Source organism: Apium graveolens, chromosome 7 (genome assembly GCF_009905375.1).
Source record: "Apium graveolens cultivar Ventura chromosome 7, ASM990537v1, whole genome shotgun sequence".
Classification (NCBI taxonomy): Eukaryota; Viridiplantae; Streptophyta; class Magnoliopsida; order Apiales; family Apiaceae; genus Apium; species Apium graveolens.
The window spans coordinates 533,387-545,931 of NC_133653.1; the positions used below are offsets into that span (position 1 = coordinate 533,387).

The 12,545-nt window shown below is 33.3% G+C and overlaps 1 long non-coding RNA gene across 1 annotated transcript; it reads left to right on the top strand.

Moving 5' to 3' along the window:
• The first annotated feature begins 8,112 nt into the window (after positions 1–8,112).
• Positions 8,113–11,233, top strand: LOC141672103 (uncharacterized). The gene is made up of 2 exons (XR_012555356.1): positions 8,113–8,549; positions 10,504–11,233. It is a non-coding gene; the product is annotated as an uncharacterized LOC141672103 (long non-coding RNA).
• Positions 11,234–12,545: the final 1,312 nt, after the last annotated feature.

Consider the following 12,545-nt stretch of genomic DNA (forward strand, 5'->3'; position numbering starts at 1 on the left):
AGGCAAAAATCAGCCTTTGATAACACCATGGAGAAGTTATCAGAACCTATTCCTTTAACTGGAGAGGAGGTGTTAGAAAGGGTACTACCACTAGCGGACCATGTTTATGGTAAGACACAAAACCAACCTCGGTGGAAAAAAGGGGAACCTCGACCAATTTGGAAAAAGATGTCTATATTTTTTCAGCTTGAGTACTGGAAGTTTTTGCCAGTTCGCCATACCCTCGATGTGATGCATATAGAAAAAAATATATGCGAGGCTTTAACCGGTACATTGCTAAATATTCCCGGGAAGACAAAAGATAGAGAATATGTTCGTATTGATATGGCTGAAATGGGAATAAGAATGGAGCTGAGACCAAAAAATTCTGGAAAAAAAGAGAAGTTACCGATGGCATCTTGGAACTTATTGCATAAAGAAAAAAAGATTGTATGCTCGTCCTTGATTGGCATGAAGTTACCTGATGGTTTTTGTTCGAACCTTACGGGTATAGTATCAATGGACACTCTGCGACTTGTTGGAATGAAATCTCACGACTGTCACACAATGTTGCATCACTTGCTCCCCATCGCACTTCGGTCAGTACTTCAAAAACAGGTCAGGTGCACTATTATCAGGTTTTGCCTTTTTTTCAAGGCAATTTGTAGTAAAGTCATTGAGGTCGATAAATTAGAAAAAATGCAGTCTCAATTGGTGGAGACCTTATGCCAGCTAGAAAAGCACTTCCCCCCTTCCTTGTTTGATGTAATGATCCATCTCTCAGTTCATCTTGTAAGAGAAGTTGAGCTTTGTGGTCCTATCTTCCTACGTTGGATGTATCCTTTCGAGAGATATATGAAGACGTTCAAGGGATATGTTCGAAACAGGGCTCATCCGGAAGGTTGCATCGCTGAGGCCTATATTGCAGAAGAGGCGATTGAGTGTTTAGTTAATTTTGAAGAACCAACAGTTGGGTTACCGGGAAGGGATAAGAGCAAGGAGAAATACAGACCCTTATCTGGTGCAACAATGATAAAGCCGAGCATCAAGGATTTGCACCAAGCACATCTGTGTCTTCTTCAAAACAGTAATGAATTGACCCCATATTTCAAGTAAGTTTCTTTATTTAGATTTCTGATTTTTCAGTAATAAATACATCTGTTTTTTGTTCCATGATTTTATGATTTTTTTCAACAAAAGCTGAAATTGATTTACTCACAGTGAACATATGGCCTTCTTGGTGGCAAGATATCCATTACATGAAAATGATGAAGAATGGCTTAAGAACAAGCAAAATGAAACATTCCCTAATTGGTTTCAAAAGAAGGTAATAGCTAGACAATATTTTTTTTCTAATTTAAAGAAATCAAGTAAATGTCTAATTGCTTTATTATTTTATTTTTTGGACAGATTTCGTCAGAATTGCTTGATGTGAAAAGTATGGTATCTAAGGAGGTAATGTGGCTTGCAGAAGGGCCTAACAAGTATGTCCCTACATTCAGTGGCTACAAAGTCAATGGTGTTACCTACAGCACAAAAGATCATGATGATACGCGACAAGTTCAATGTAGCGGTGTTTGTGTTCATGCTGATACAATGCTCGTGCAGGATAAGGATAAGAACATTGAGCATATTTCACATACATTTTATGGAGTAATCACAAGTATTTGGGAGTTGGACTATAACCATTTTCGAGTCCCTATCTTTCGGTGCAATTGGGTAGATATGAACAAAGGGGTTAAGATAGATGATTTAGGATACACAGTTGTTAATTTACACAAGTTAGGTTTTCTGAACGACCCTTTTGTGTTAGGTAAACATGTCAAGCAAGTTTGTTACATTGACGACCCTCTTGAAAAATTCTGGTCAGTTTTATTAAAATTACCAAACAAGTTCGATGATCAAAGTGACGATGAAAATGAGGGATCCGTAGAAATTGAACTTGAAAATGAGGTAGATGTCACCATGTTCCCAACTGTTGATGAAGTCGAGGAAGAAAATAGAAGTTACATGCGGGAGGAAGAAGAGATGATTCAACTTCCATAATTATAACAACTGATCAGATGTTGCCTATAAGTGCCTATGTTATCCCCTTTGCTTATAATTTGTACTAAATCAAATTTGGTTGGACAGTTTATTGTAAGATTTGTTTTGGCATTGTTCTTGAAGGATTTGGTTTGATTTTTATCCAAGAATTGTTATATGTAATTTGTACCTTTCAGTTAGGTTGAGAAGTTTTTTGTACATCTGGTTTGACAACTTGTTGGAAGCATTTATTTAACAATGTTCTTAAAGCATTTGGTTTGCTTTTTGTCTAAAGATTTATGTTTTAGGCAATTTTTTTAAAACCCTCTGAAAATTAGATAACGGTTTTTCATAAAAGTTGTTGTAACATATTTTCTAATGCAGGTGATTCAGACAACGAGTAAGACACCATTGTCTGAAACTCTTTTACTCAACAGGGGTGATAAACTATTGTCTGTTATGCTTTGTTTCTAACATTGGTTTTTCTGCACTATTGTCTCAAATAAATAACACATTGGTACCGGAAAACCGTTGTCTAAGTTGCACAACAGTCCTTAAAACCCATTGTGTAAAACCATAGAAAGCACACCAGTTTATTGTGACCTAAATAACACTTGTGCTAATAGATGTCACACAATGAGGATAAATACAACCATTGTCTCATTGGAGCACAGGGGCACCATGTAGACAACAATTTCGAATAAGTTGAATCACCATTGTGTGAAACAGAATGATACAAGGCTTTTTGGTCAACTACCAATTAATCGTTGTCTGATTTTTTGAGACAACAGCTTTATTGGCCACCATTGTGTAATAGGTGTTGTCTGATTCAGTTTCTGGTGTAGTGACAACTCTCTTCTTTCTCAGGTACTTTTCTTTCTCTCGGTTTTCTTTTCAACGTGTGTGTTTTAGGTTACTCATTGGTGTACTATATTCATTTATGTAATGGTCAAGTTATTTTTAATACTTAATATATGTGCTTGTTGATTTATATATTTTATTATACATTGATATTTTGTTAAATACTTAATGCTCTGTTTAAAAGTAGTCTTTAAGTTTAAAGAGAATGATTTGTGAAAAGAAATATTATGTACATGTGATATTTCTGGTTAACTCTTTTATATGATTTTGTTAAATTATGTTGTTAACGTGATAAATGTGAAAAATAGTTAATTATGTGTATTATTTTTATAAAAGATTGTTAATATGTAACTGTTTATTTATTTTATGAGATATTATTATTAGTGTTTTTATTATTATGTTAATGACATATGTGATGATTTTATTCTCTTTTGTAAGTCTCTGTTTTTGTTAGTTTTATTTTTATAAATTGATCGATCATTTATTCATTCTAGAAATTTTTAATTATTATTTTATTAGTATATGTACATACATGTTTATTTATTTAATTTTTTTTTACTTATGTGTGTTTTTAGAAAATGGTAGTAATAGTATTAATTGACTTGTATAAATTTTAAAAACTCATTTAGTAAATTCTTGTTAGTATAATATTTCATTATATTTAGTTTTTTATATATATTATCTTGTTGCCTGGTTTAGTATTGCAACACATGTTATTTTATAATGTTGGCTGATTTTGTATTGCAGCTCTCTGTATATGTTGTTTTTATTGCCTGGTTTTTGTTTTAGAGTCCTTATTTTGTGTATATATAATTTTATTTATATTATCTTTTGCCTGGTTTTTATTTTAGAGTTCTTATTTTGTGTATATATAATTAGATATATATATATATATATATATTATCTTTTTCCTGGTTTGTGTATTAGAGTGTATGAGGATAATTAATTATGTTTGTTTTTAATAATAACTACATATATTGGATTTCTCTGCGAGAAGTGATAAATTGTTAAAGTGGTTGTCAGTGTCAAGGTAAGTTAACTCTTCACACTTTTATTTTTATTTTGAAATCTGTTAAATATTTTTGCACTGCTTTTATTTTAACAACTATGGATCAAGTAATTGTTTTAGACATAAGAATTCCCCGTGAGCTCTGACCTATGAAACATTTAGTAATTGCGTATAGTTCCGGAACTAGATTTTGACATCTTACTAGGGCGTGCTTTGCACAGTTTATGATACCTAAGAGGCGCATTATTGACAGTTGTGAACCTATGATACTATGTCACCGGGTATTTGTGACCTTAGCGAGCTGTGGAATTTATTTATGTTATATGTAAACTTTGGATTTTGAGCAATGATTTTGGCTTTATAAAAATTATAAACTCCTTGGTCCACTAGTGTCGAATTGTTTTCTTGCTGGGCTATTTGGCTCATGACTTACAAATTTTCAGGTGCTAAACTTCTGGGATGGACAAGGAAATGCATTTGGCTTGAGCTTATTGTAATAATATTTTAGTGATAGTGTCTTATCTTAGAGTTGTGTCTCTCTGTATTTGTCTTTATTTCAGCTATATGATACTATTTCTGAGTTGGATTTCGGAATCTTGTTTGCTTATGTGAGACTTGTTTTAAGTATGAATAAAGTTTGATATATAAGTATAGTTGTTGTATAAAAAGTTGGGGTATTACAATTGTGAACTTTCTCTGGGAGATGATCATGCCATCTGGAACTTCAGTAAATTCCAGACCCAAAAATATCTTAATTTACCGAGATCTTTGATCTTGAAAACAGAGTCAATATATGCTTTAATATCCATAACTTCGTCATCATAATTCCCAACAACCAAAATATCATCAACGTACACTGCTAAATACACCACTAAAGAACCAATCCTTTTATAAAACAGTGAAGATTCATTTTGAGAAACTGTATATACTGGAGACAAAAAGTAGTCTTCAATTTAGTGTTCCATTGACGTGATGCTTGCCTTAAACCATTAAGTGATTTTTCGAGCTTACAGACTAGAGTTGAATCATAAAGTATAAGACCTGAAGGAGGAAGCATGTATACATCCTCATAAAGATCTCCATGAAGAAACGCAATATTCACATCCAAATGAAATAGATTTCACCATTTCTTGACTGCAGTTGCAACCATTGCTCGAATTGTGGTCATCTTCACAACTGGGGAGAAAGTCTCAGTGAAATCAACAACTTCGACTTGTGTAAAACCCCTAACCAACAACCTGGCTCCATATCTTTTAATAGTGCCATCTGAATTTTGTTTAACCTTAAAAACTTATTTACATGATATTGATATAGGTTTCTTGCCAGGTGGTAGTTTAACTAAAGACCAGGTTCTATTTGCGTCAAGAGCAGCAAATTCTGCAGAAATCGCCTTTTGCCATTCAGGATACTTAATTGCTTCCTTACATGATGAGGGCTCAGTAGGAGATGATATGTAAGAAATGATATTTGCAGAAAAATAAGAAGATTGCACAAAACTGACAGATGGAAATATGGGAGTACACATAGAGTTATGGTATAAAAACAAGTAGTATTATGACAAGAACTAGCAGTTTTGGCATAAGAATAAACATAGTAATTTAAGTAATTTGGAACTTTGAAAGATCTAGTTGATTTACAGACCTGAGGTGGATTATCATGAGAAGAACCATTGTTTGTATCAGAATAAGAGAAATCATTAAAAGAACTAGGAGTATGTACTATAGGAACTGGTACATCATGATGAGAAGTAGACTCATCATGAAAGTCAAGTATAGGTAAATGAATGAAATTACCAGTTCTGTGACTAGTGTAAGGAAAGATGGACTCGTGAAACACCACATCTTGTGAAATAAGAACAGAATTAATTTTAAGATTAAGAAACTTGTAAGTTTTCTTTCTATAAGGATACCCTAGAAAAATACAGGGTATAACACGGGGTGTGAATTTATCTCTGTGTGGTTTTGTTGTAGAAATGTAACTTAAATAACCAAATGATTTAAGTCTCGAGTAGTCAGGATTAAGAGAAATCAATAGCTCATATGGGGAACAATTCTTCAACAGGTTAGATGGAAAACGATTTATCAGATATGTTGCAGCAAGAACACAATGCCCCCAGAACTGTTTTGGTAATCTGGATTGATATAAAAGAGCCCTGGATGTTTCGAGAAGATGTTTGTTCTTACGTTCAACTAAACCATTTTGCCGTGGTGTGTGTGAACATGAAGTTTGATGGATTATGCCATTAGATAAAAGAAAATCAGAAGCTGTTTTGTTGAGGCTAAGCTCAAGAGCATTGTCTGTTCGGACAATCTTAACTGTTCCTTTAAACTAGTTTTGAACCATTAAAATGAAATATTTGATGAATTCATAAGCATTACTGTTAGAACTCAATAAGTGAGTCCAAGTAAAATCATCAACAATGGTAAGAAAATATTTGTGTTTATTATACGTTTGAACTGAATAGGGACCCCAAAGATCTATGTGAAGTAACTCAAACTTTGCAATTGTATGAATACTACTTTTTGGGAAATGAAGTCTATATTGACGTGCTTTCGCACAAACATCACAAGCAGAAATTAATTTGGCATCACGAGAATCAATATGACATATAGTTTATAGTTTAGACAAGGGTAGATGACCTAATCAATGATGTCAAATTAAAGCTGAAACAGTATCTTTAATAATATCTTTATTATAACTGAAATGACTGAAAGAAGATACATTTATAGAAGAGCACTCTTTTATATCAGGAGGACAATGGAACAAATACAGGCCCCTATGAGAACTACCAAGTTCCAGTGGCTTCCTCAGAAAATTGCCCTGTAAAACACAAGAAGTGGTGTGAAAAGTATGGGACAATTAAGGTTATGAGTAAGTTTACTGATCGACAGTAAATTGTACTTAAAATAAGGAACATATAGTACATCTGTAAGTACTATATCATGGGTCAAAGGAATAGTCCCAGCATGAGATATAGTGATGATTTCCTCATTAGGTATAGAAATGTGTATAGGATGGGGTAAAACACTTAATGCAGTGAACAATTCTTTTTGTGAACACATATGATCGCTTGCACCACTATCTAATATCTAGCTAGTACTTTGTGCATCTAAAAAACTTATAAAAGATGTTTTCATTTGATAAGTAATACTTGCAAAATTTTCAGTGCCAACAGTAGAGTCTGAAGACTGAGCAGTTTTCAGCAGATTCATTAGTTGTGAATACATTTTTGGTGAAATACTAGTCATTGCAGATGTGCCAGAAGAACCCGAACTGACAGAATTAGCAACAGCGGGAGCTGGAGGATGTGATGGTATTTCTAAGACTTCAACTTGAGCAACCATTCTTTTTCCATTGTTGAATGGCTTGTTGAATTTAAAATCTTGTGGAAAATGTTGGAGTTTAAAGCACTTATCAATAACATGACTAGATTTTTTACAGTAATTGCAGTGAAGTTTCTTGGCATCAGTGCCCCTCTTTCCAGCTGGGAAATTCCCATAGTTTGTGTTGTAATTAGTTCGATTTGAGTTCACAGCCAATGAGGCAGAATCAACAAAAAATGACTATTTAAATGAATTTCTCTCTGTGTTTCTTCCTGCAGCAAGAGACTATAAGCCTGGCTTATTGAAGGCAAAGGAGATCTCATCAAGATAGATCTTCTTATAGCAGTAAAAGAATCATTTAATCCCATTAAAAACTGAATCATCCTTTGATCCTGCTGAAATTTGGACAATTTCTGAGAAGCACCACAAGTGCAACCACATGAACAAATAGGAATCAAGAATAGAGCATCAATATCATCTCATAACATCTTCAACTTGGTGAAGTAATCAGCAACATTACAGTTTCCCTGTGAAATTTCAGTGAGTTCCTTGTGCAAACCAAAAAGTTGAGCCCCATTTGAGGTACCATATCTTTCTTCTAACTTATTCCACTTTTCATGAGCTGAATTGAAATAAATGACACTACGGCCAATCGCCTTAGACAAAGCTCCAAGAATCACTACATGAAACAGAGCGATAGACATCACCCTTTAACATCGGTTGGAAATGCAACCGATGTTAAAAGAAGTTTTAACATCACTTGGTTTTTAAGCGATGTTAAAGAGTTTGTAGACATCAGTTAAAATTTTAACCGTTGTTTATTCTCAGTTTTTTTTAAATATGGCTGCATCAATCTAGTCCTAAAACTCATTTTAAAAATTGTCCCGCTACCTCCCTTTTTCTTCCCCACCTTAACCAAATTTTCATAATTGATTCTCCCCCTAACCATTTTTTGCCTTCCCGCCTAACACAAACTCTGAGCTACTCTATTTCCTTTCAAAACACATTTTTTGAAATAATAAAAATTAAAAGCGTAATAAATTAAAAAACCTTAAAACTAAAAACATAAAGCATCATTTCCTCATTACCAAAAAGCTCTCAACTCTCCTCCTTTTTCCCTTTAAACGTAACCCTAGATCTCAATTTGTTCGGTTACAACTTCAAACTCTGATTACAGCTTTTGATTCTTACTTTCTCTTTCTTGTAAGAGTTCGATTAAAGCTGACTTATTTCATTATTTGTTTATTTCTTCAACAGATCGAGCTTAAGCGTGTAGTTTGTTGTTGTTGTTTTAGTGGACTTGGGGCTTGGAGTTTAAGCTGAATTGGGGTTTGGGCTTAGATTCTGCTAAGGTATTTGGTTTGGAATTGAAACTTTATCTATACTTATGTGTACGTGTAAAGTGTTTGTATGTAGTCCCCTTCGAGCTTTCTTATAAAGGTTCAACCTTTCTTACTCTTTTTTTAATTGAAGTATTTAAATTTATTTTTGTTATAAATATTGGTGTAAGATTGAATCTTTGGGAAATTATTTTACTTTTCTTGTAATATGTATCAATAATTGTTGTTGTTGAGCCTGGTCGTAACACTAAGGATGGCTCTATCTCGATTGTTGGAAGGGTTGGTAGATTTGCTGTTATGTTCACTTCAAGTTATCATATAATTTATTTTTTATTAGTAGAATTCCCATTTTTTATTCACAAGAAAATAATTCATGTATACTAAATTGTCATTAGTTTTGGTATTGATAGAAGCGTATTTATCAAACCGAAAGCATTGTAATGCAGTTAATTCCGTTATCTCATCTGCAATGCCTTTATGCAGTATATTAGTGATGGTGATATTTAGTTTGTTGTTGTTTGATTAGGAATAAAAATTATTGTCATTGCTAGCGAGGAACTAAATGTAACGAATGTAATTATTTAGATTGATCTTACTCGTAGTGCATTTGGTTAACTGTACTTCACATATCAAACATCATACGTAGAATATACGAGGACGTGTTGATTACAATTTTTCATACATAGATTAATAGTGTGATTATTTATTGCATCTTCAGGGCAATTGTGTGTGTTTTAGTGCATCTGTAGAGAAATTGTGCGTGTTTCATTGCATCTGTAGAGAAATTAGTGCATCTGTATAGATTATATGTCATTTTGGGATCCCCTCTTCTTCCTGGTTGGGTTGGTGTAGGTAGGGATCCCTGTGCTGATGGTTGGCAAGGTGTCCAATGCATCGATTCAAACATAAATTCAATGTAATTCTTTTTTTTCTACATGAGTTATCTTTGGCAATTCTATTAGTTTGTCCTCTTTTAATTGTTTTGTATCATAGAATCTTTAATGTTGCTAATTTGAGAGAACTTGGTGATAGTCTAGGATCATTTGCATCTATCAGATCAATGTAAGTGTCTCTCCACCTAGTTTTCTTTTATCATGCATGTATGCCTCTTTTAGTTAACCTTAACAGGGTAATTCACAAGAATGAGGACCTGCAGTTTGGATTCTTAGGTCATACTGATAATTATTGATGGATCTGTAATTGAATGAAATTATCTAACTATTATTCATAATTATTGATGGATCTGCAATTGAATGAAATTATATAACTATTATTTGAAAATGCTTCATTAACTTGTAGATACATGAATATAGAATGTTATTATGGGTAGAGCATCTTGGAGTTCTGGAGGGCTGCTTTACGCTACCAGAATCTCTAGAATGTGTAAGACATGTGAAATTAATGGGGGAGTTGAATTGGAAGTATCATGTTGAAGTAGAAAGAAATGGAAAGGTAAAGCCTCTTCAGGGATGCAAAAACTTCCTTAAATGTAGGAGGGCGTATTATTGGATCATTTATAAGCATTATCTATGGTCAGCTTTATGAAAACCTGGCTTTAGAAGACCCCAAGTTGGCCACGGGTGTAGAGTTTCTTGAACTCGGATGTATCACTAGGCTCTGGAATCCTCCATCGCACGAAACTTTCTTGACAACGGATGCATTCCTTGTATATGCTATAATACTGATGGAGTACATACCACCTGTTCGTATATGACTTTTTCTGATGATCCATATTTTTTAAGGTTTTGTACAGCTTATGGAGCCCCTTCTTCCCATATTTAGTATAGGATAACTTGTTATGCACTCTTTAAATATAGCTAATAAGTATTTACATAAAGAGATTTTAGGAGTGAGTCGATTGATGCACTTCCCATTCCTCAGACATGTTAATATAAGTATTCCTGTGTCATTTTCAATTTTTACATAAGTTGCAGCTTTATATATTGCCTGTTTTGCATTTCTCCAGGTGTTAATATTGATTGTTATACTGAGTTTAAGGGGTTTAATGATAGAAAACACAAGAAATGTCCTTAAATTCATTCTCATTTTCCATTGGATGTGATCAAGACAAGGCTGCAAGTTCATGGATTAACTGAATTGGCCCGTTCCGGTCATAAAGGCATGTGCGGATAGACATACTAGTACATTGTTACTGCATAAAAGATTTATGGCACAATTGTAGAGTTTATTGTCACCGGCTTTCAAAGTATAATACGAGCTGAGGGCTGTATATCATATATGAACAGGTGGTATCATGTGGAATGATCTATATATCTCCTTACAAGTGAAGGCCTTGAAGCTCCTGCCTCCTAGCAACTTATACCATTTGAAGTCACCAAATATATGTCATCCATTTTGGATTGTGAACTAATTTTGGATTAAACTACAGTATCAAATATCCATGGATTAAAATGTTGACTGATCTTATAAATTGTACAACTACTGAGGAAGAAGCAGTTAAGGCGTATGATATAACAGCAATTAAGTTAAGGGGTGTAAATGCAGAGACCAACTTTGAGCTGAGCCGATATGATGTTGAAGCCGTTGCACTAATTGCGGAGTTAAAGTTCGTAATTCAGATGTTTGTATTTTAGTAAAAGCCAATTATGTGTAATTATGGTCATAATGTTGATGTTTGTATTTTGGTGGATATTTGGATGTAAACTGGTGCTAATATATTGGAAGTTTGGATGTTATACTAACAAAACACGACCCGATTGCCCGCTCTACTAATATATTGGATGTTTGGATGTTAAAAAACTGGTGGTATAGAATGTTAAAAAACTGATGGTATTAGATGTTTGTTGATGAAAATAAAATTGGCTATTGTGATATAGTTTTGGTTTATATATATGCAAGAACAGGATTCATATACCAATCAAACCTAACAAATAATTGATGTTCTTTGGAGGTTTGACATTAGCGTATTACATAGCAACTGATGTCTCTTATGAACAAAACATCAGTTTAGTTTAAGATGACTGATGTTAAATTACATCTTTAACAACAGTTCAAAAGTTATCTTAAATACAAGTTTACATAACTGATGTCTAATATTATAATTTACATCAGTTCATAAATTAACCGATGTTAAAAGTACTTACAACGTCCTAATTTTCATAAATGTTGTCTTTGTCTTTTTTTTTCTTTGTGTTTCACATACTTAAATTGATAGAAATTAAAAGATAAACTATTATTGAACTCGTGTTCATGTGTTAAAATGTATTATATTAAAAAAAGACATAAGTTTCTAAATTATAACTGTTGTCTATTGGTATCTTAGACATCGGTCTAAAACTGATGTCTAAACTTCTGGACCTTTTTCTAAAAATGCAAAAACATCGCTTTTAAAAACTTTTAACATCGGTTTATAACCGATGTCTTTTGACATGTTTCTTGTAGTGAATCCAAGAAATAACCATATCATTGCACCTTGACCAAGACCTAGTTGGTTTAGGAATTGATCCATCAACAAAACTTAGTTTGTTTCTAGCTGATAAGGCTATAGTCATCGAACGTTTCCGGTTACCGAATCATATTCCATCAAATGACTCACTGACTAACTTCATGCCAGGAGAATCAGACGATTGAAGATGATAGGAATTATCTTGATCGAATTGTTGAGAGTTAGCAGAATTATCATGATTGTTTTGTTCATTAGTACGAGAATCAACCATTGAGTACGTTTAGGTGTTTGTCAATCTACTAATCATAATTTTAATCACAAAGAAATGATCTTAATAAGATAGATCTAATCAATTTCTTCACAACAATGTGTACACACAACGGAAATAAGCAGAAACAGTTACAATCACAATAGAACCGGAAATCGTGATTAATCGAAAGAGATTAGTCAAATCAAGACAGAAGCAGAACAAAATCAAAAAACAGGAGAGATTACGAAGTGAATCTCGAAAGAAGAAACAAATGTTTCAAGGTAAATCTCGTAAGAGATCGAAATCAAACACGATTGATTCAATATCATACAGAAAAATTGAAGAAAATCGA